A 23,566-nucleotide genomic window follows, 5' to 3' on the forward strand; every position below is an offset into this window, starting at 1 on the left:
CCTGAATAGAGCCCTTAGCCTGCAATCTCCTTCCCTTTAGAACATTACACCACCTGTCTTCTACAGTTCCCCCTTCCCTTCCCCTCCCTCTTGTACACCTACTGTAACCTGGACATTGTTTGAGGGAGTCCTATCTTCCTTCCTGTCTTCTGTGAGAATCCTAATTATCTCCCTCAAACCCTCCATCTCCTCCCTCATTCAACTCCTTTTTTCACTCCACCCCCACCCGTTAATTTGGTTTCACCCCAGCCAAAAAAAATGAGCACTTCTTTATTTTTCAAGGAGATTTCCAAATACCAGTTTCCACGTCTGTAACCTTCAGTTTTGAGATATAATTTTCTCCAGAAAAAGAATTCTTTTTTTTCTTCACTTCCTTTCACACTCCCCACATAAGTGAATTTTCCAAAAATAAACAGTACCCGTTTCTTTAAAAGAGCTTCCAAATACGAATTATAATGACTGTAACATCTTCAGTTTTTGAGGTATATGTATCCTCGTAAAAGGAATTCATCTCCATTTTCACCCCCCTACCAAGATTCCCCCAAAATGCGCGTTCCTGTATTTTAAAGGAGATTCCAAATACAGGTTTTGACGTTTATAACATTTTTAGATTTTTTGGTATATATATTCATACAAATAATTCAACCAATTTTTCAATTCTTTCAGCCCCCATTAAGGGTTTTTCCGAAAACCAAAGAATACGTGTTTCCTTATTTTTTAATGGAGATTCCAGATACCAATTTTCACGTCTTCAACATGTTAAGTTTTTGAGATATACTGTAGATATGCTAATTTTAAAAAATTCACCCCCTTTTTCAGTTCCCCTTAAGTGGATTTTCCGAAAATAATATTTATGTTTCTTTACTTTTATAGGAAATTCCAAATACCAGTTTTCAAATCTGTATTATGTTACATGTCTGAGATAATTTGCAGACATAGTCTTTTTAAAAATTCACCCCGTTTGTCACTCCTGTTCACACCTATTCATCGGATTATCCATTAAAACCACAAAAATACTTGTTTCTTTATTTTCAATGTAGATTCCAATTACCAATTTTCATGTCTGTAACAATTTCAGTTTTTGAGATATAAGTCTCCTCATACAAGGTGTTCAACCCTTTTTCCCTCTTATTTCATCCCCCAATGGGATTTTCCGTATTAAGAAAGTAGGTACGTGTTTCTTTATTCTTAAAGGAGATTCCAAATGCCGATTTTTACGACTGTAAACTTTTCGAGATATAGATATCCTCATTTTAAAAATTCACCCCCTTAGCGACGGAATATCAAAATATCCACCCTCAGTGAGCACCTACACACTAATAAAGATGTATCTCCAAAAATTTCATTTCATTATGTCCAGTAGTTTTGGCTAGGCGATGATGAGTCAGTCAGTCAGTCAGTCAGTCAGTCAGTCAGGACATGCTATTTTATATATAGAGACTAGCCAGTTACCCGTGGTTCGCAACGGTATTATACTGACATTTATTTGTATTCGGACACTCCCGGCACTAAAAGCCATACGCCATTTCATTTTTTTACTGACATTTATAATTGAACTAGCAAGATACCCGTGCTTCGCTACGGTATTATAATGAAACTTATAGTTGAATGCTTAACGTTTTATATATTATCCGCAGGAATTCGCAATGTGACTCTTTTTCTGAGAGAATCCGCCAAAATTGGCGATCTGATTCGTTTGCTGAGAGATTACGGAAAAGTTCCACCCATTTTTCAATCTTTCTTTCCAGCAATCGATTTCGTTCTTCCCGGGCTAATTCCAGATATTCCACTCGTGCAGTTGGGTTCCGAAATCTTTGCCATCTTTTCCTTTAAGCATTTTTAATATGGTTCAAATCCTTGAGGAGATCCGGCGTGGTGTCGTCTTGGGTGCCTTGGCGGTACTGAACCCGCGGCCGGACTGCAATCGAAGTCATTACCCGTCCAGGACAGGTTTCTAGCGCGGTCCGCACATTTGGACATTATTATTATTATTATTATTATTATTATTATTATTATTATTATTATTATTATTATTATTATTATTGTTTTCGAATGGGTCTACTATGGACCACGTTAAGCATCATTCATTTACGGTTCTTCCTTTTTCGATCGGCCCAGTACTTCTTCATCCTTTCGGAGTGGGCTTCTTTACGTTCTCATGACCAGTTGTTGCCGGTCCGTTTTTTGCTATTTTGATCTCGGAATCCCTTAATTTTGTTGATGATTTTTCTGTATTCCTGTCTGTTGTATACTACCTGCTGTGATATATTATTTTCCTCCATATCCTCCTTGACCCCTTTAAGCCAGCTAGTTTGTGTCTTCCTGTTCTCCATGTATTCCAGAATTCGCTTGGCTGTTCTCTCTGGTGGCATTCTTTTAATGTGTCCGTAGAAGCAGAATCTTCTCTTCTTGAAGGATGTTGTGATTTTTTCGGTCCTTTTGTATAGTTCCTCATTTGGTCGCAGTCTAAATTCTTGACCCACTTTCCTGGGCCCTAGTATCTTCCTCAAGATCTTCCTTTCTGTCTTTTCAATGTTTTCTAGTAAGCCCTTCCTGTTCAGTGGAATACATTCGATCGCATATAGACTTTCTGGTTTGATGACAGTGTTGTAATGTCTGATTTTTGCAGTGAATGAAACTGATTTTTTAATGTAGACATTTCGACATAACTGGTATGCTGCTTCCATCTTTCTTGCCCTTTCCTGTAATGCTATTCCTGGTAGTCCTGTTGGGGTTATCCATTCCCCTAGATATTTAAACTTCTGTATTCTTTTAATTGTTCCATATTTGGTGACAATATTTTGTGTCGGATCCTTTTTGTCCTGAATCATTAGTTCCGTCTTTTCGAAGGATACTTGAAGTCCCGTCCTTACAGCAGTCTCTTGAAGTGTTTCAATTTGTACCTTGGCTGTTTCAGTGTCTTCTGCCAGTATTGCCATATCATCTGCGAATGCTAGGCAGTCAATTTTGACTCCAGATCTTCCCAGTGATATTCCATTTTCCACCCCTAATTCCGTCAGTCTCTTCCTCCACTCTCTGACCACTTTTTCAAATATAACATTAAAAAGGAGTGGTGACATCCCGTCCCCTTGCCGGACACCTGTTTCGATCTTGAATGGTTTTGACAACATACCCATAAACTTAACCTGTCACGTAGTGTCAGTGATGGTTTCTTTGATTAAATTTCTATTTTTTTATCTATCCCAAACTCTTCTAACGTGCTTATCAAGGTTGCTCTGTCGACTGAATCATAGGCTTTCTTAAAATCCACAAATACAATCACTAGGTTTTTGGCTGTGAGTGCACGTAGTTGTATTATGGAGATTAGGTTGAAAATTTGCTCGCTGCATGATCTCCCTTTCCGGAATCCTGCCTGGTATTCACCAAGTTCTTTTTCTATTATCCCTTCAGTCCTGTTTTGTAGTGCCTTGGATAGAATTTTAGAGGCAACTGGTGGCAATGATATTCCTCTGTAATTGTTAACGTTTGTTCTGTCTCCTTTTTTGTGCAGCGCGTGTATTAATGATGTCTTCCATTCCTTTGGGATGCTCTCTGTCTGCCAAATCTCCCCAAACAGTGCTTCTAGCTGAGTCACTAAGTGTTCTCCGGGATATTTCAATAACTCTGCAACTATTGAATCTTCACCTGACGTCTTATTGTTCTTCAGTCCTGTTATTATTCCCACGATTTCTTCTTTATTAGGTGGTTCTGAGTCCGGTGTCTGGTTCTTGGGTTTCTCAAACATTAGAGTTTCCTCAGGTTTTTTACAGTTCAGTAGTTTCTGGAAATAATTTGCAAGGTGTTGGCAATTCTGTTCATTTCCAGTGATTAGATTTCCTTTGTCATCTTTGAAGCATAGGGTTGGCGGTTTGTATCTTGTTAAGTTCCTCCTGAATGTCTGGTAGAAATTACGTGCATTGTTTTTCACGAAATCTTCTTCTAGCTTCTTTAGTTGCTGTGTGTCATAATGTTTCCGTTCACCTCTTATGGTTTTAGATGTTGTTTTCCTTTGTGCTTTGAATGCCTCCCAGTCTCTGGTTTCTTAGTTGAGTTCCATTTCTTCCGTCTGAGCCCTTGTTTGTAGTGCTTCTTCGCAAACTTCATTCCATCACGGATGTTTCTTCTTTTCACTTCGTAGGATTGTTTGTTCCGCTGCTTGTTGTATTGATGTTGCCATCTCAGTCCAACTGTGACTTTGAATCTTATTTATCCTGTTCTTGTATTCATTCACAGTCTGCTGATTGAACTTCAGATCTTCTATTCTGTATCTTGTAATTTTTGTACCACTACTTTTTCTCCTTTCTGGTGTTAATTTCATCCTAATTTTTGTCAGATAGTGGTCAGAGTCGAAGTTTGCTCCTCTAGCTATATGTACATCTTGAATTTCTCTGGAGTTTTCATAACTGATTGCAACATGGTCAATCTGAAATTCGCCCAATAATTTGTTAGGTGATATCCATGTTGTTTGTTTCTTTGGCTTCTTCTGGAACTTGGTGGTCATGATGTTCAAATTGAATTTTTCACACTACTCTATCAACCTCTTACCATTCATGTTTGTCTTGCTGTGAGCCGTGAATTTTCCTGTGGTTCTTGATGGTTCATTCCTTCCAATTTGTGCATTGAAGTCTCCTAGCAGAATTACAACATTTTTCTCTGGAGTATATCCTAGGATTTCTTCCAGACCTTCCCGAAATTTTTCTACTTTCTGTGGATTTTGTTGGTTGTCCTTATTTATTGGTGCATGTGCATTTATTATTGTGTATTTCTTGTTCTTGTTTTTGAAAGTTAGTGTTGACATCCTTGGTGAGGTGGATTTGAATTCCGTTATCTTGTCTGCCAGTGAATTGTGTACTACAAATGCTGTTCCAAATATCCAAAGACCTTTAGTGTTTTGTATTTTATCTGCTGGTTTACCTTTATAAATCCTGTAGTTGTGTGTTTGTACCGTATTTTCGTCTCGGTATCTTGTTTCTTGTATAGCTAATATTTTCATCTCTTGTTCATCCATCATTTTAGTCAGTTCCATTTGTTTCCCTATTTTCAACATCGAGTTTACATTCAGTGTCCCTATGAACGTTCTGTGTTTGTATTTGTGATTTGTCTTTGGGATTCTAAGACCCTCCGACTGGTCTTGACTTGCGCAATGCTGCTGGACCCCCGGATCCGAATGCCCAGCTTCGGTAGCTTCGCCACCACGAGGATATGAGTTACTCATTGCACCTTTCATGACTGATACTTGTTTAGAGCTTGTGCTTCTAGAAACTTGAATTTCCATCTGCTACGACTTGGTTCGCTGCACCAAGAAGTTTTCCAGGCCGCCCCTAACATGGGGAACAGACGCCACGGGAATGGCAGAGTGCTTTTTAGGCGGCACTCACTCGCCTTGTCACATTGCCGTCACTGGATTTATGTGGCATTTTTAGAGACTATGGTGCCCTGCATAGTCCCACCACATCCTGGTGGCAATGCCGCTGTCGGTCCGGGACTGCTTATTTGTCAGGTTTCCCTGCTTATTATTATTATTATTATTATTATTATTATTATTATTATTATTATTATTATTATTGATGTTCTGGACGCCACAGCAAGATGCAAGACCGCTCCTTGGCGGTAAATTACATCTGCTGCCATTGTCATTGCTGAAAATGTGACCAGCACCATCGTCGCGCGTAGGCAAGTGCGCGAGAGTTCTGGCGACACGAATGAAATACTTCCGTGCATTATTGACCTTATTATAGAGGTGAACAGTTGCACGGTCAATATCAATCCTATCGTTTATTTCAAATGTGTTTAAATTTGTATTTATATGCCAGGAGAATCTACTGTAATTAAACTTTATGTTCTCCAAAGGAAAAGATGGCTCTTGAAAACGAACCCAGGGAATACTAAAAATGATCAGTTTATGATCAGAATAAGTACATTATGAACAGTAAAATCAATTGCTCTCAACGCATTTTCCACTCCATCGCAATTAATTTACCCCCACCCCCCGAAAAAGAAAGCGTGTTTCTTTATGTTTTAAAGAGATTCCAAATAGCAATGTTCACGTCTGTTACCTTCAGTTCTGAGATATAAGTATCCCTATAAAAAGAAATCACTTTTTTCACTTCCTTTCACACCCCCCCCTTACTGAATTTTTCGGCAAGAAATACTTGTTTCTTTAATTGTAAAGGATCTTCTAAATAGCAATTATCTTTAGTTTTTGAGATATGTGTCCTCATAAAAGGAATTCAACTCCTTTTCACCCCCGCCCCCAAGATGATTACCCCCAAAAATGCTTTTTTCTTTGCTTTCAAAGAAGAACCAAATACAAATTTTCATGTCTGTAACAACTTTAGTTTTTTAGATGTAAATATCCTCATACAATTAATTCAATTGATTTTTCAATTGTTTCACCTCTCCCCCTTTATTAGACTTTCTGAGAATACGCGTTTCTTTAATTTTAAAGCAAATTCCAAATACCAATTTTCACGTCTGCAAAATCTTTCTTATTTGAGATAACAGTACCCTCATACGAAAAAATTCAACTAATTTTTCAATCCCCCCCCCCCCAATTTAGGTGGATTTCCGAAAAGAAAAAAAATACGTAGGTCATTATTTTCAAAGGAGATCCTAAATACCAATTTTCAGGTCTGTAATATATTCTGTTTCTAAGATATAAGTATCCTCATTTAAGGTATTCAACCTCTTTTTCACCACTCCTATTGGAATTTTCCGAAACCAAAAAAGTACGTTTTCCTTTATTTTTAAAGGGAATCCTAAATGCCACTTTTTACATCTGTAAACTTTAAAAGTTTTGAGGTATAGATACACTCATTTTAAAAATTCACCCCCCTTTTTACCCCCCCATTATTTGGATTTTCGAAGAATAAAAAATACGTATTTCTTTATTTTTAAAGGAGAACCCAAATACCAATTTTCAGGTCAGCAATATCTTCAGTTTCTGAGATATAAAGGCATTCGTTTTTTTTTGCTAGTTGTTTTACGTCGCACCGACACAGATAGGTCTTACGGCGACAATGGGGCAGGAAAGGGCTAGGAGTGGGAAGGAAGCGGCCGTGGCCTTAATTAAGGTACAGCCCCAGCATTTTCCTGGTGTGAAAATGGGAAACCACGGAAAACCATTTTCAGGGCTGCCGACCGTGGGGTTCGAACCTACTATCTTCCGAATACTGGATACCGGCCGCACTTAAGCGACTGCAGCTATCAAGCTCGGTTTAAAGGCATTCAACCCATTATTCACCCCTTTTCACCCCTCCTATTGGGATTTTCCGAAAACAAAAAAATGCGTGTTTCCTTATTTTTAAAGGAGATTCTAAATACCAATTTTTACATCTGTAAACTTTCAAAGTTCTGAGATATAGATGTACTGTTTTTAAAAATTCACCCCCCTTTTTACCCTCCGATTAATTGGATTTTTAAAAAAATACATGTTCCTTTATTTTTAAAAGAGATCAAAAGTACCAATTTTCAGGTCTGTAATATATTCAGTTTTTGAGATATAAGTACCGGTTCTGATTAAAGGCATTCAACCCCTTTTTCACCGTTTTTCACCCCTCCTATTGGGATTTTCTGAAAACAAAAAAATACATGTTTCCTTATTTTTAAAGGAGATTCTAAATACCAATTTTTACATCTGTAAACTTTCAAAGTTTTGAGATATAGGTACACTCATTTTAAAATTTCAACCCCCTTTTCACCCCCTTAGCAAAGGAATATCCAAAAATCCTCTCTTAGCGAGCACCTACATCTTAATATGAATCTATGCCCAAAATTTCATTTCTTTATGTCCAATGGTTTTGGCTCGGCGATGATGAGTCAGTCAGTCAGTCAGTCAGTCAGTCAGTCAGTCAGTCAGTCAGTCAGTCAGGACAAGTTATTTTATATACAGTATATAGATTTGAAGTAATTCCACATACTGTATATGAGCTGACTATGTTTGTAACTACAGGAGATATTATAAGTAGAATTTTGTGAACAATATAAATTTATTAAGGATGAGCTGTGTGTTTAATAGAAAAATTGTTAGTGTAAATTGTATAATATTGTATTCTAGGAAAATTTTCTTCTCTTGTTAATTTAAAATTTAGTGCTTGACAATAATATATTTTTGTGTACCATTTGCCACCTCATTTGCACATAAAGAGATTTTGATTTGATTTTGGTTGAGGCGCTTCCTTCTCACCCCAACTTGGAATGTTCGATCCTGGTTCAGTCCAGTGGTATTTGAAGGTGCTCAAATACTTCAGCCTCGTGTCGGTAGATTTACTAGTACGTTAAAGAACTCCTATTGGACTAAATTGCGGCACCTCCGAAAACCGTAAAAGTAGTTAGTGGGACGTAGAGCCAATAACATTGTTATTTGTTAATCTCCCAACATAATGATTCCTGCTTCTTCAAAGTTACTTCTCATTAAGTTAATCTCCTATATTAAATCATCAAAATATATCATGTTTGTATATGGTGTCCCTAACTGATGCTTCTAAGCTACATCCGCCCAGGTATATCTTCTGATTACTAATCTTCTCCTTTATTAGAAGTGATATTCCTCCCGGGTTTCTCCCTCGTGCCCCTCGCTTTCTTTCCATTACACTTCTCGGGATATACCCGTTCCACGATAAGAACCTCCCTTTGGGTCAATAACAAAGGCAAATATCTCAAAATTTTCCACAAACTCAAAACACTTCGTCACTCCCCAGTTTGATTAATACGCCTTCTATATTAACAAAGCCAATCCTCTGTTCTAGTTATTTTGCTTTTCTGTTATCAGTCACACTTTCTGTTTTACTTCTTGTATTTATTGTCATATCAGTTTGGTCTAAACTTCCATGAGGAGAAGTATAAACTTCCCTAGCACCTTTCCTTCCCGTTACCTCTACGAGATCCCCCTTCTTAGCCCAAATGTCTTTCAGATTCTGTCCTTGTTTTCCTTTTTTTATTAGTTTCTATTTTACTACTGCTTTTTACAGCTACGGGTGTTCTACTGGTGCTATCCCACGATTCAACCTCAGATGTTAAGCATTTACTCACAGGCCGCCGTTCGCCGCTGGTGACAATATCCTCATTCTTAGTAGTTGTCAGAAAACCCGTTGGCACGTCCACTCCGGTTTCTTGTGCGAGTCGTCACTCCTTCTTCCACGCTGTGGTGATCGCACTGCACTGTCTTCGCGAGTCAAAGCTTCGAGGTGAGATGACGAGTAATTCTTTCTCCAAACGTTGCCTATGATTGTAAGTCTCTTGCCCCTTGTGAACGCTATAAGACCCTCTCTTCTGGCTTTTCCCAGGTGGAAGCGAAGAACACTTATCTCCTTTCTTTCTTCAACTCCTATCTTGATCCGAACTTCTTCCCTTTTAAGTTCTTGGCATTTCGAAGAATTTGATAGGCTTTCGCCCTGGATACCATTTGTAACTTAATCGGCGTATTTCCTTGAGTCCTTCCTATTTTCTGCACGTCATTCACATTCACTTCTTCCGTAATAACTTCTAACACAGAAGATAATAATGCCAATTTACTCTCGCCCCAATTCTCTGTAATTCAAAAAATGATCAGGCTTCTGCTACGTTGTGCAAGCGTTGATCTCCGGACATGTATTTCCAACTCTTGTGTGCGCTGCTCCAATACAATACGAAATTTCCATTTCCTCCTCATATTTATCTAGGCACTCTCTTATACCTGCCATATCTCTTCCCAGGCTATCTTTCATGTCCTGAATAAGTTTGTTCTATTCCATGATCAGCTCCCTCGTTGTGTCTAGTTGGATGATCTCCTTTACCACTCCTTAGTTTTTTCAGTATCTTCCCAACCTAACGGCCTAGGATTGCTTTCCACTCCTCCAATTACTAAAACCACCGCGATCACTATCGCTGCCAACACTATTTCAAACTAATTAATACCATGCTTTCAACCACATACCTCGTACGTTACGCTGTTATTTCACCGGCCGATGGCCACTCGGTAGAGCGGGAATCCATTTCGCTTACACAACTTAGCACTCACTACTCCCGCATACACATCTGCTTCGCTTGCAGGGCTCCAATTGACATGATAGACTGATGGGAAATTGTATAGACGGACGGAAATATGGAATGATGCTTTTTCCATATGATATCATAATTAGTTGGAGGATAGAAAATTTTGTGACCAGAAAAGAAAAGGAAAAAGAGCTATCATTACAGAGTAGATGAATCTATTTTAATACAAGTTTATTTTGTTTGTTTGCAAGAGAAAAGAACCTAAGTAGACGGTTCAATGACGGAATTACATCCTGTAAATAATTTTCCTAAAGAGTTTGAAATGTGTACTTTGGGATGGTAAATAATAAAGTCTATGTTAACAGGAACACTTTTCTCTTTATTAGGGCAAACACAAAACTCAAAATATCTCAGTTCCATCTAATTCTGGCACAGCCCACTCCCTCACTTACTGCATCATTTGTGTAAACTAGTTTAAATCTGGTTGAGATTATATCACTAAAAGTGACAAATAGCTGGTCAATGCAACAACAAATTTATTCATGCATTATTGTCATTCTCGCTGTCGTTTCAGCGATAATAATAACTTTGTGGTGTAAGTTTATGTTTGGACAGGATTAGTTTGAATGCAGAGAATGATCTAGCACCAGCTGATGTGACCGGATCGTAGTGCTGGGAGCGAAGCGCCTGCTTCCAGTGATTGAATTGGTAGTAGTGATTACAGCGCCCCTCCGGAGATAACCGAATATCCGAGTGGCAGTGAAGTACTCGGAGTAGCGAGTGACACCGAAGCAACCAGCTAGAAAGAGGACTGTACAGTGGCTTTTGGACCGCCATATTTGAATCTACTTGAACGCCGCGTCCGCCATATTCTAAGCGATCAAAACAAGTGGCTGTGGTGATGAAGCAAGTATACAGGCTCCAGGAATAAATACCGTTTCACAGTTTTCTTAATTAGGAAATCACTCAAAGATGCATAATGTATTTTTAAAAGGGCATTAAAATACAAGATACAGGCTACATGCACTTGTTGTATAAAGAAGGAAAATTAACACATTCCCAGTAATTACAAAAGAAATCACAATACACTGCCATTAATCGAATTTAGCTCTACTTACAGAGAATTAAAATATAGAACAGAAAACCTTGAACAAAATAATATAACAACATAGAGAAATAATTCACAGTCTATCACTTGAATAATAATAATAATAATAATAATAATAATAATAATAATAATAATAATAATAATAATAATAATAATAATAATAATAATAATAATAATAATAATAATAATAATAATAATTCCTGTTCTTTTCTCAGTTACCTGGAATTGGTATTTTGTATTAATTCCATTCCAATTTTACGGCCGAATGTCCTTCTCGACGCCAACGTTAGGTGGAATGATGCATTCACTATTGCGTGTTTCTGTAGTGATTTATAGTAGCCTATATTTTGCTGTGTGTAGATGAATATGGTTATCCAGTCCCCGATCCGGAGGTATTAACTGTCGAGTACCCTGTTAAATTCCTCGATGCGGTCGAATGCGGTGTCTCTGAACCGAAGGCCAGCACGCTAACATTCAGCCATGGAACCGGACACTAAATAATAATAATAATAATAATAATAATAATAATAATAATAATAATAATAATAATAATAATAATAATAATAATAATAATTAAATGCAAGAATAAAAGGTACACTCTCATCAACTGTCACGCCCCGATCAACGAAGACAACAAGAATAACCCACAGAAAGTTGATGACTTCTGGGATCTTCTGGAAACTGAAATCACACGGATACCCAAGAGCAACGTAGAAATCCTGCTGGGAGACTTGAACGCAGAGAGTGGGAAAGAACGAAAGTACAGAGATGTCGTAGGGGAATATCCAGCACATAAGAGGACAAACAAGAATGGGGAAAGGCTCATTGGACTCTGCAAAGCTTTTCAGTTGAAACTTATGTCAAGACACTTCAAAAAACTCCTGAGAAAATCAAAGACATGGGTATCTCCGAATCCCGAACTAGGGGAATTTCAATTGGATCACATAGCGATAACAAGCAAAAACTCAAAGGAGGTGATGAACGTCAAAATGATTAGGAACGGTGAATTCGATTCAGACCACTATCTCTCCAAAGTTAAAACCTGTTTTCTCCCAATAGGACAAAGGAGAGACCCACCTAAAATAATGAGATACAACACAAACAAAATGAACATCGCTGAAGACATCATTAGAAACTTCAGGGACGAAATCCGGACCAGCAGAAAGGGGAACTGGCAAGAACTATGCACGGGAATCAATGAAGCCGCAAAGAAAACACTAGGACAGGATAGGAGGAAAAGAGAGATATTGTGGAATGAAGAGTGCGAGGAAGCTCTCAGGGAGAGGTCCAAGATGACGAGCCACCAACAAAGGAAGAAGTCAAGGAAGCTCTTGAAAACCTCAAAAACAACAGGGCAAGTGGAGAGGACTCAATAACGGCAGAAATGCTGAAATGGGCAGAACTGGAAATCTTAGATGATCTTCACCAAATCGTCAAGGAAATCTGGGAGAAGGAGACAATCCCAGAAGAATAGAAAACAGCACTTATCCATCCGCTGCATAAGAAAGGGGACAAGCAGGATGTCAACCACTATAGGGGTGTCTCTCTCCTCCCGATCGCCTATAAAATCCTCTCAAAACTGCTTCTTAATAGAATAGAAGCGAATCTGGACGAACAACTAGGGGAATACCAAGCAGGGTTTAAGAAAGGCCGCTCCTGTATCGAACAAATATTCAACCTGAAGTCAATACTCCGCCACAGAATGTCGAGTGGTAAGAAAATTGTGGTGTCGTTCATATACTTCAAAAAAGCCTTCGATTGGATAAGATCATTAGGGAATTTGGAGTCAAAACCAAACTGGCAAATATAATCAAAGAGACGCTAACAGGCACAACCTGCAAGGTAAAATTTTTCGGGCACCTCTCACAATCATTTGAAATTAAGACAGGCGTGAGGCAAGGGGATGGACTATCCCCACTCCTATTCAACTGTGTCCTAGAAAAGATAGTGAGAATATGGAACTCAGAACTTGAACATCAAGGGATAATCCCGATCTGTCTAGGGAGAAAATCAGGAGGGATTAAAGTCAACTGCTTGGCTTTTGCTGACGACTTTGCTATACTATCAGAAAGTCCAGAGTCGCAACCATCCAGATTAACCTCTTGGAAAGAATCGCCAGCCAAACAGGACTGAGGATCTCAGCAGAAAAGACCAAATTCACGACGAACATCAAAGATGGACCAAAATTCCTGGAAACAGAGATAGGACGGATAGAAAGGGTCAAGAAGTTCAAGTACCTTGGTGAGACAGTAGAGGAGAATGGTCTAGAAAAAGCTGTAGTGGATGATCGGATCTCAAAAATGGAGAGAGCATACGGCTTGACAAAAAACATCTACATTAAGAAGTGCTTATCCTGGAATTCCAAATTAAAACATTAGAACACCGTGGTCGAAACAGAATGCCTGTATGCCGGTGAATGTCTGTCCATGAACTACAAGCTGGAGAAGTTAGAGGTCCTGGCAAGAAGAATCCTCAGAAAAATTATTGGAGCTGTCCAAACTGAAAGCGGATGGAAACTTCGGAGCAACAAAGAAGTTTACCAGAAGGTGGAAAGAATCTCAGAAACGATGAAGAAAAGGAGGCTGGCGTTTCTTGGACATTTATACAGAATGAACGCAAACATACTTCCAAACAGATATTTGATTACTTCTGGAGAAAAAAAGACCACTACAGCATGGATAAGGAAACGAAGAAGGATATGGAAAGGTTAAGCATTTGGGAAGACCAGCTGTTAGAAAGGAATGCGTTTAAGAACACATTGACGAATTTGGAAGCTGTTTAAGCCGCAGGAAGAACTAGGAAGACCGGAAGAGCCTGGACAGATGAACAACGGAAGCAGGCCAGCGAAGGCATGAAGGAGTATTGGACACAGAAGACTCCGCACGAAGAGAAAGAAATGAAGTTGTAGCGTGATCCTTAGTGGTCCATTCACTTGTAAATAATAATAATAATAATAATAATAATAATAATAATAATAATAATAATAATAATAATATCGGCGTTATAAGTGGCTCAGACGGTTGAGGCCCTGGCCTTCTGGCTCCAACTAGGCAGTTTCGATCCCGACTCAGTCCGGTAGTATTTGAAGGTGCTCACATCCGTCGGGCTTGTGTCGGTAGATTTACTGGACGTAAGAGAACTCCTGCTGGACAACATTCCGGTACCTCGCCTTCTCCGAAAAAGTAGTCAGTGGGATGTAAAACCATTAATAATAAAATTTACGAAGAATAAGTATTCTGGAGCCGTGGAGTACAAGGTTTGAAGTGAACAGTGGTGTAATAATAATAATAATAATAATAATAATAATAATAATAATAATAATAATAATAATAATAATAATAATAATAATCAGAACAAGAAGTTGTAGGATAAACAGTTTTAATAATTGTTTAAAAGAGGACAGCCCTTGTTGTGTTGATCTTAATTCATATACGAGTACTTACCTGATTATTCACTTCCACATTTTTGGACGAAGATTCTGGTAATGCCGATTCCTTTTATTTGCCTTATGTGCACCCACTCAGAAACGTCTCGTTGCTTGTTGTTTAAAGAGGCCTAAAATTAAGGTCATCGGCCCAAGAAACGTCTTATGGCTAGTGTGGGATAGTACAAGGCTAGGACTGCGAAGGAAGTGGCAGTGGCCCGCATTTTCCTGATGTGAAAGGGGAACCACGGAAAACCAGATATCAGAGCTTTAGTCAGTGGGATAAGAACGCACTATATCCCGAATGCAAGGTGAGAGCTATATGTTGCGAACAACGTAGCCAACTCGCTCAGTAGTAGTAGTAATATAGGACTGAAATTCCTCATATTACTCCGTATCGTAGGCAGAGGGTATGAGGTGATTGTTCACTCTTATATTTATTTTCAAACTGCCGGGTACTGTGCTCTGTATGATACCATTTAAAAGTAAACAGAGTTATTGGTTTTTCGCCCTACCAATTACTTTTTACGGTTTTCGGAGAAGCTGAAGTGCCGGAGTATTGTCCCGCCGGTGTTCCTTTACGGGTAGGTAAATCTACTGACAAAGCAGTGACGGATTTGAGCACCTTCAAATACGAAACATGCCAACTTGGTCTCAGAAAGACAGCACTCTACTGTCTGAGCCACTCAGCCAGGCAGGAAGCCGATAATTGTGTTTCGCCGTTTGGTCAGTTCCTACAAGAAAATAAAAGTACGCCTACTGTACACATGCTACATTGTGTTACAAGCACAGGGAACGTAATTCTGCTGTTCGCTAATTGTGTAGGCCTACTTTACTAAAGAAAAAGCTTATTTGAAATACATAGTTTAAAGAAATTAGGGGAACATGTTTTGTAATGTCTGGTATGTGAACGTAAATTTGGTAGATGAGTTTCCAATGGTCGTATAGAATACCTTGAAACCTTAGCTACTCAGGGTATATCAAATCGAAGTTATACTCCATCTGTAGGCGTAGCCATGCATTCAAATGTCAGGTGACCCCTCAATCCAAAGTGAATAGTGTTGTGTCCGTGTGTCGTTGTGAGGTACACAGACTACTGCGGACATTTGAGCACGTTGTACGTCAACTAGCACACACCATGAGACATCTTAACGAGGTTCAAGTTGCAAGGGCAGTCACTTTGATCCAGGAAGGATGGACTTTTCGTCGTGTTGCTGTGGATCTCATTATCTCTCCGTCAGTTATTCACCGCTTGTGGAATCGCTATAATGAGACGGGCCAGTTCACAAGGAGGGTTAGACAAGGTCGTGGACGCATGACAACCCCACAGGATGACCGATATCAAACCATCTGTGCGTTGCGGCGTCGTTCAGCAACTGCCAGAGAACTGCAACAAGACCTCAGGAGGGTCACTGGAGTCACGGTGTTTGAGCAGACAGTAAGAAACAGGTTAGGAGAAGAGTCCTTACGATCCAGACGTCCTGTTCGGATGCCCCGTTTAACGCAAGTAACATCGCGCAGCATGCCTTCTCTTTGCCCCTACCCACGTTAACTGGCAACTTCGCCAATGGAGACCTGTGTTGTTCACAGACGAGTCCAGATTTCCCTTGACACAGCGTGATGGACGTCAACGTGTATGGAGACGCCGTGGTGAGCTGTACATGCCACATGTTGTCCAGGAAGGCGACCGATTCGGACAAGGTTCTGTGGTGGTGTGGGTTGGTATCAGTATTGATGGCCGTACGGATCTTGTCTTCGTCCGTGGTAATCTTACCGCTGCGGGCTTCATCGAGCAGATACTGCTACAGCATGTGTTGTTTGCTGCATACGGTGATGGCCCTGAATCCGTATCCATTCACGACATGTAGCACGCATCACCACTGTCTTTCGTGAACTGGACATTCAAGAGATGGAATGGCCAGCAGTGAGTCCCATCGAGCATGTGTGGGATAGGCTTGACAGAAGTGTTCGTGGGCGTCCTGTTCCACCACAGACGCTCCAAGAACTCGAACAGGCTCTCATTGAAGAATGGGACCTGATACCGCAACGTGACCTCCGTCGACTTATACGGAGCATGCCACATAGGTGCCAAGCTGTGATAAATGCTCGTGGAGGACATACACCATACTGAAGCTCTCCAACTGTGACAAAAATCCACCCTGGAGGATTGTAATCACTTTGTTTTTTCCCCTATTTGGACATTTCTTTTGCGTTCTGAAAATGAACGCGAATCCATCGATGTTGTTTTGTATACTTCAACGGTAAAGAATAAAGGTTTAGTTGGTAATAGTGTAAGGCATTTTTTTGTGGAGCATGGCATACGTTCAAAAACATGTTCCCCTAATATTTTTGAACTGTGTATTAGGAGTAAGTGATATTCGGGTAAGGGGAGATAACGAGTGTACTTGACGGGTGTTAGAAAGGAAAGGGCAGAGTATGGGGTAGGGCTGTTTATCAGGGAAACCATTGCACGCAACATAGTTTCTATTAGGCACGTAAATGAGCGAATGATGTGGGTAGATTCGTCAGTTGGAGGGATTAGGACGAGAATCGTCTCAGCGTATTCACCATGCGAGGCGTGCAGATGAGGATGAAGTTAACTAGTTTTACGAAGCTTTGAGTGACATCGTGGTCAGGATCAACAGCAAGGATAGAATAGTGCTAATGGACGATTTCAATGCGAGAGTTGGAAATGGACCTGAAGGCTACGAAAGGGTGATTGGTAAATGTGGGGAAGATATGGAAGCTAATGAGAATGGGAAGCGTTTGTTGGACTTCTGTGCTAGTATGGGTTTAGCAGTTACGAATACATTTTTCAAGCATAAGGCTATTCGCCACTACACATGGGAGGCTAGGGGTACCAGATCCATAATAGACTATATCTTAAAAGACTTTGAATTCAGGAAATCTGTTAGGTATGTATGAGTTTTCCGGGAATTTTTCCATGATACAGACCACTATCTTATCTGTATTGAACTAAGTATCTCTAGGCCTAGGGGAGAGAAAGTGAAATCTGTCTGCAAACGAATAAGGGTAGAAAATCTCCAGGACGAGGAAATTAGACAGAAGTACTTAGATATGATTGGTGAGAAGTTTCGAACAGTAGACTGTAAGCAGGTTCAGGATGTAGAAATTGAATGGGTGGCATACAGGAATGCTGTATGAGAAACAGCAAGGGAATGCCTAGGAACAACTGTGTGTAAAGATGGGAAAAGGCGAACATCTTGGTGGAATGATGACGTGAGAGCAGCTTGTAAACATAAAAAGAAGGCTTATCAGAAATGGCTCCAAACAAGGGCCGAGGCAGACAGGGATTTGTACGTAGATGAAAGAAACAGAGCGAAATAAATAGTTGTTGAATCCGAAAAGAAGCCGTGGGGAGATTTTGGTAATAACCTGGAAAGGCTAGGTCAAGCAGCAGGGAAAACTTTCTGAACAGTAATAAAGAATCTTAGGAAAGGAGGGAAAAAGGGAAATGAACAGCGTTTCGAGTAATTCAGGTGAACACATAACAGATCCCAGGGAATCACTGGAGAGGTGGAGGGAATATTTTGAACATCTTCTCAACGTAAAAGGAAATGATCCTGGTGTTGCGAACAGCCAAACTCTTGGGAAGGAGGAAAATGATGTTGGTGAAATTACGCTTGAGGAAGTGGAAAGGATGGTTAATAAACTCCATTTTCATAAAGTAGCAGGGATTGGCGAAATTAGACCTGAAATGGTGAAGTATAGTTTGAAGGCAGGGATGAAATTACTTCACAGTGTTATTAGTGCCTCATCAGACGCCATGATACGTTTATGGCACACAGAACTAGAACCAGAAAATAGTTCTACAAAATCCAGTGAAATACTAGTGTCAAGTGGAAAACCAATCCAGTCCATTCCATGTAGTTGCAGGATATTATTCGTGTGTTTGGGCTACATCCGTACCTTCAGAGAGAATGTTTTCAGCAGCAGGGAAAATAATATCAGGCAGAATAAATGCATTATCCCCGGAAAGGATGAAAGTGGTGCTGTTTTTCAATGGAAATTCAAACTTGCTGGAGTAAGATTTATTATTATGTAGAAACTTCAGGGTTATATTATTATACATATTGTTAAAATAAAACTGTCCAACAGTTTAGGAGGCGATACTATGCATCAAAGCAACAGAAATATCTAACTAAACATGGATCCTACAAAACATACGTTCTGAGAATTGAACACTTGTTCGTAGGAGGTTCCGTTTCCTAATGGGACGCAATTCATGGAAATGCATTTCTCTGCCCTACAATAGCAGCAGACAGGCCTTCGTCTCACATTAATCTTTGCTTTGATATTGAAGGACATCAAAACTCACTGTTGACCTCGTTATGAACATTGACCGAATGCCAACGCAACGACGGTGCTCATATCCGCAATTTTTTAAAAATTTAAGCTTCTACTTTTCTGACAGTTTACATCAAGATCATAGCCTGGGGATATCCAATTTTACGCGGAATCCGAACCACAGGGACGTGGTTATTTACTTAAAAACCGACATACCCCGGTCAGGATTCGAACAGCACCCGCATTGGTGAGAGCCAGATTGATGTTTTCATTCCATGTCATTTATGTTTAATAATAATGTTATTGGTTTTACGTCCCATTAACTATTAATTTTATGGTTTTCGGAGACGCCGAAGTGCCGGAATTTAGTCCCGTGGGAGTTCTTTAACGTGCAAGTAAATCTACCGACACGAAAGTGACGTATTTGAGCACCTTCAAATACCACCACACTGAGCCCGGATCGAACCTGCCAAGTTGGGGTCAGAAGGCCAGCGCCTCAACCGTCTGAACCACTCAGCCCGGCTCACTTATGTTTATCTGGTAATCTGGTGTTGTTGGAGGGCCGAGAAATGCATTACCATGAATGACATACAATTAGACACCTCCTATAACACGTGATCAGATCTCAGAAGTTGTGTTGTAGGACCCATGTTTATTAGACGTTTTTTCTGTTGTGATGCTTACTATCACCACCTAAAATATTAGATACTTCCATTTTAACATCCTGTGAATTATGTATAATATTTGGTGAAATCTCTGAGGGAAATTATTATTATTATTATTATTATTATTATTATTATTATTATTATTATTATTATTATTATTATTATTATTATTCACACGTTAACCTCCTACGCAGGCCCATTGCAATTGGTGTACATGAAGAATAGAGTTTGATTATTTAATACATTTGTATGTTCCTCAAATTGTAAAAATGTCACCTATATGCCTTCTGTCATAAATTATATTAATAGCATCTGCCTCTGAATTGATTAATGAATAAAACAGTTCCTTCTGAAAGTCAGTACCGATACTCTACACATCAAATGTGTGTTGTTACAAGATTGCGAGTTGTAACTTCATTTGTTATAATTTGCAAATAGGCTCTACACCCATTCATCATGATTGCATTCTAAAACCTTGTGCAGCGTGCATGTAACCTCCAAATGACAATGCGGCAACTCTACTAGATGTAAAGGAAAGTGGTGGGTGAAACGGAGGTTTTGGAGGAAACGATTGCTTTCCCGTCATGATTTAACTTGCTGCCGTACTCGCTGCCTCCGACTGAATGCGCGGGAAGCTTTGGCTCGGCTCGGCTCCGCTCCATTCTTTCCCATTACTATCGGATCGTACTTAAACAATGACACCGTAAAGATGGGTTCACACGGAGCAGTGAACCGGGCGAGAGCACTACTTGTTTAAGTATGCGCTACGACTTGCTTATTCAACACTGGGACATACGACTTTCTCCAGTTGCCTTCGTTGGTTGTAAGTTTCTCGCTCGTTGTTCAATCATGGCAGAACATCCAGCTACGAAAGTTTTTTTACGAACTATTAATACATGAGTTGAGAAATCATTTGAAAAACTCAAACAATAAAAAAAGGCAAGTGGGGGCTCGTTATTGGGCGAAGAGGCGGAATTTACTCGGGGCCACTAATAGTATTTGCAAGGAGTTTTCCTTGGAAATCAAAATGGCTACAGAATATTTTTTATGACAGAGTCAAATTAATACGTTTTGGTATTCGCTCAACAAAGTGAAAGTAACGGTTCAGGAAAATACACCAACATGAGAAGACCAATTAAGGCAGGATCAAGACTTCATATCACTGTAAGCTCCTTAGCTACCGGTGATTCATTTGTCAGTCAGCAGTATTTATTCAGGATACCCGGGAATACTATCAGCACATTTAGCCTGAGATTCTGGATGTGATCGACAATGCTTTGCTGGATTACATATAAGTAAGCATATTACAAAACAGTTTTAGTGTAAAAAGTAGGCAATTGGGATTGCTTTTTATTATTTCTTAATTTTAACTGATTTTTTCCTAGGTGCTAAACTCTGAAGAAAATGGGAAAGAAATCGAAAGAGCTTTCAATGAAGAATGCTATTTTACAGGATGCATCGGAGTTATTCAGGGCAAACATGTGGCTTTTTGTGCTCCAATATTTACTGGCAGTGAGTATTACAATTAAAACAATTTTTTCAGTAAAATCCTCTTAGTTTTATCTGATGCAAACTACTGCTTCCGATACATTGATGTAGGAGCCCAAGGTAGATATTCTGATTGCGATGTTGAATGTGCTTGCAGACAGATAACAGGTAACGCGTAGTCAGCGTATTAAGTCCCTTAGCTATCCTATAACAGCTGTCCAGCTAGTTAGCTTGCCGGCCCCGCGGTGTAGGGGTAGCGTGCCTGCCTCTTACCCGGAGGCCCCGGGTTCGATTGCCGTGCTGACCACACGATACCTCGTAATCTGCAGGTCTTCGGGCTGAACAGCGGTCGCTTGGTAGACCACTGGGAACCGTCTGCTTGCAGCAGGATTACGATCACGTGTGCCTCTGGCCAGGCTACCTCTGACACCACGATACCGCCAAGCACGGCTACTCCGGTGTCGCGAAAGAGTTGACTGGAGCGGCGAATGGCTCTTTGTGACGAGAGTAGGTTCTGTCTGTATGCAAGTGATGGACGTACACGTATACGGCGTAGACCTGGCGGGTGGCCTATTCCAGAGTGCATTCGCTTACGACACCCAGGTCCTAGCACAGGCTTCAGTGACGAGAGCAGGTTCTGTCTGTATGCAAGTGATGGACGTACACGTGTACGGCGTAGACCTGGCGGGTGGCCTATTCCAGAGTGCTTTCGCTTACGACACCCAGGTCCTAGCACAGGCTTCGTGGTGTGAGGGGCATTAGTTACAACTTGCGGTCACAATTGGTGTTTCTGCAGGGTAATGTAACATGTGCCCGCTACATTTCACAGGCTGTGGTCCCCGTGCTACTGCCATTTCTTCGACAGGAAGGCGATGTGATTTTACAACAGGACTCTCCAAGTCCAAATACAGGTGCTGCGACGGAACGTGCTCTATGTGGTGCACAACAACTGCCCTAGCTAGCACGACCTCTCGCCAATTGAACACGTAGGGAACATCATGAAGCGGGAATTTACGCGTTCTATAGAGCCTGCAAGAACTATTGGCGAATTGCATCAAGAGGACAATCCATCGCAGAATGCCGTTCGGTACCTTATGATCTTTTCCATACGCGAATGCACGCCGGCTTTGACGCCAGAGGGGGTAAACTGTGTATTGATGCTACTGTTTGGGTACCATTTATTGTGACATGTGTGTTTCATTTGGTCTGAATTTGTAATCATATACTCCTGAAATGATGAACTAACTGTCGCATCGCTTATGAATAAAATGATCTTGTCGTTGGGGATGTTGCATGTATTTTCCGGCAGTATATATATGTCATCAACCGAGGCCCGGGATTTCATCGAGCTCGCATTTAAACATTTCCTGATAATATTATGATCATTTTTTATCTTTTTGCGCCACTTTACGAATTCCAAAACCACCACTCTTCATTTCACTGCATATTCTTTGTAATGCTTCGTTCCTTGCATCTCGTTTTTGTACGCTTCGGAATTTATTTTCCACAAACATTCCTTTACGCGATACACCTCGACGAACTTTCTCATTTTAAACACCGACAAGTTCGGCAGGAATACGACCGAAGCAGTCCTGCTCACTCGAACCAGTTCTAGAGATCACGACCCGCCTTTCCGAGGGCGGGCACAACAACCCACATTCCCACTACCGATGGTTCACACGGGGTAGTGATCACGACGGCTGGTCGATTGATAGTGTTCTCGCCCAGTTCACGACTCCGTGTGGACCCGGCTTAAATCCTTCTGATAGGTCTGCGTTACACCCATTCAAAATGTCTGACATACTTTTCAAGACCGTATACGCCAGATTTCTGTCAAGCACCATTTGCAATTCCTTCGAGACAATTTTTGCAGCGTTTCCTGTAGTTTTTTCAGCTGAAACTCTGCTTTTGTAAACACAGGCATTGATTCAGTGAGACTGAGTTTTGACGACTCTTTGTTCTAAGAATGTAAAATTAGCACGAATATACAGTATGTCAAATCATCCCTTAGTTCCTTCTCTCGTAGTAAACTCTGGACCATCTTTATACACTGCGAGTCACCACCCGAGAAACTGTTGACGACGTCTTCTATGCAATGGATATTCTCACTGTGAAACTGAACAGCCTGTAACCATTTACCCCACCTTCTTAAAGGATCTGATGGAGGCAGGGACAGATTTGGGCACTTTTCTTCTTTAAAATATTTCCTTTACTGAAGAGATTAAATCAATCAGTTTTGGGAATTTCTTCTTCTATTCGCTTTAATGCATGTGCGAGGTAAGTAACGGGGATGACGGTAATACCCACCAATTATTGGTTCCAGGCTTTCCTCACAATATAATGGCTCCATAAAGAATATACAGTGTGGTCAACTCCAATCAGGCTGCCATGTTTTAGCTAAGTAATCAGTCGGCTGATAGGTGAAAAAGTATTTCAATAAAGTGTTCAGTGTTTTAAGATGCTATTTATGTTGCTTATACTGTGTATATATATATATATATATATCAGTATTTGCTATATTCAGTGTCTGACTACAGTAGACCTCTTACAGGAATACCGGACCAAGAGATGATTGGGTGTTGCTTCACAAGCGCGGAAAAT

General features: G+C 40.2%; 1 protein-coding gene across 2 annotated transcripts in view; it reads right to left on the reverse strand.

Moving 5' to 3' along the window:
• Positions 1-23,566, reverse strand: part of LOC136863034 (inhibin beta chain) — a 680,816-nt gene that overhangs the window by 147,765 nt on the left and 509,485 nt on the right. The window lies entirely within an intron of this gene.

Source organism: Anabrus simplex, chromosome 2, assembly GCF_040414725.1.
Source record: "Anabrus simplex isolate iqAnaSimp1 chromosome 2, ASM4041472v1, whole genome shotgun sequence".
Lineage (NCBI taxonomy): Eukaryota > Metazoa > Arthropoda > Insecta > Orthoptera > Tettigoniidae > Anabrus > Anabrus simplex.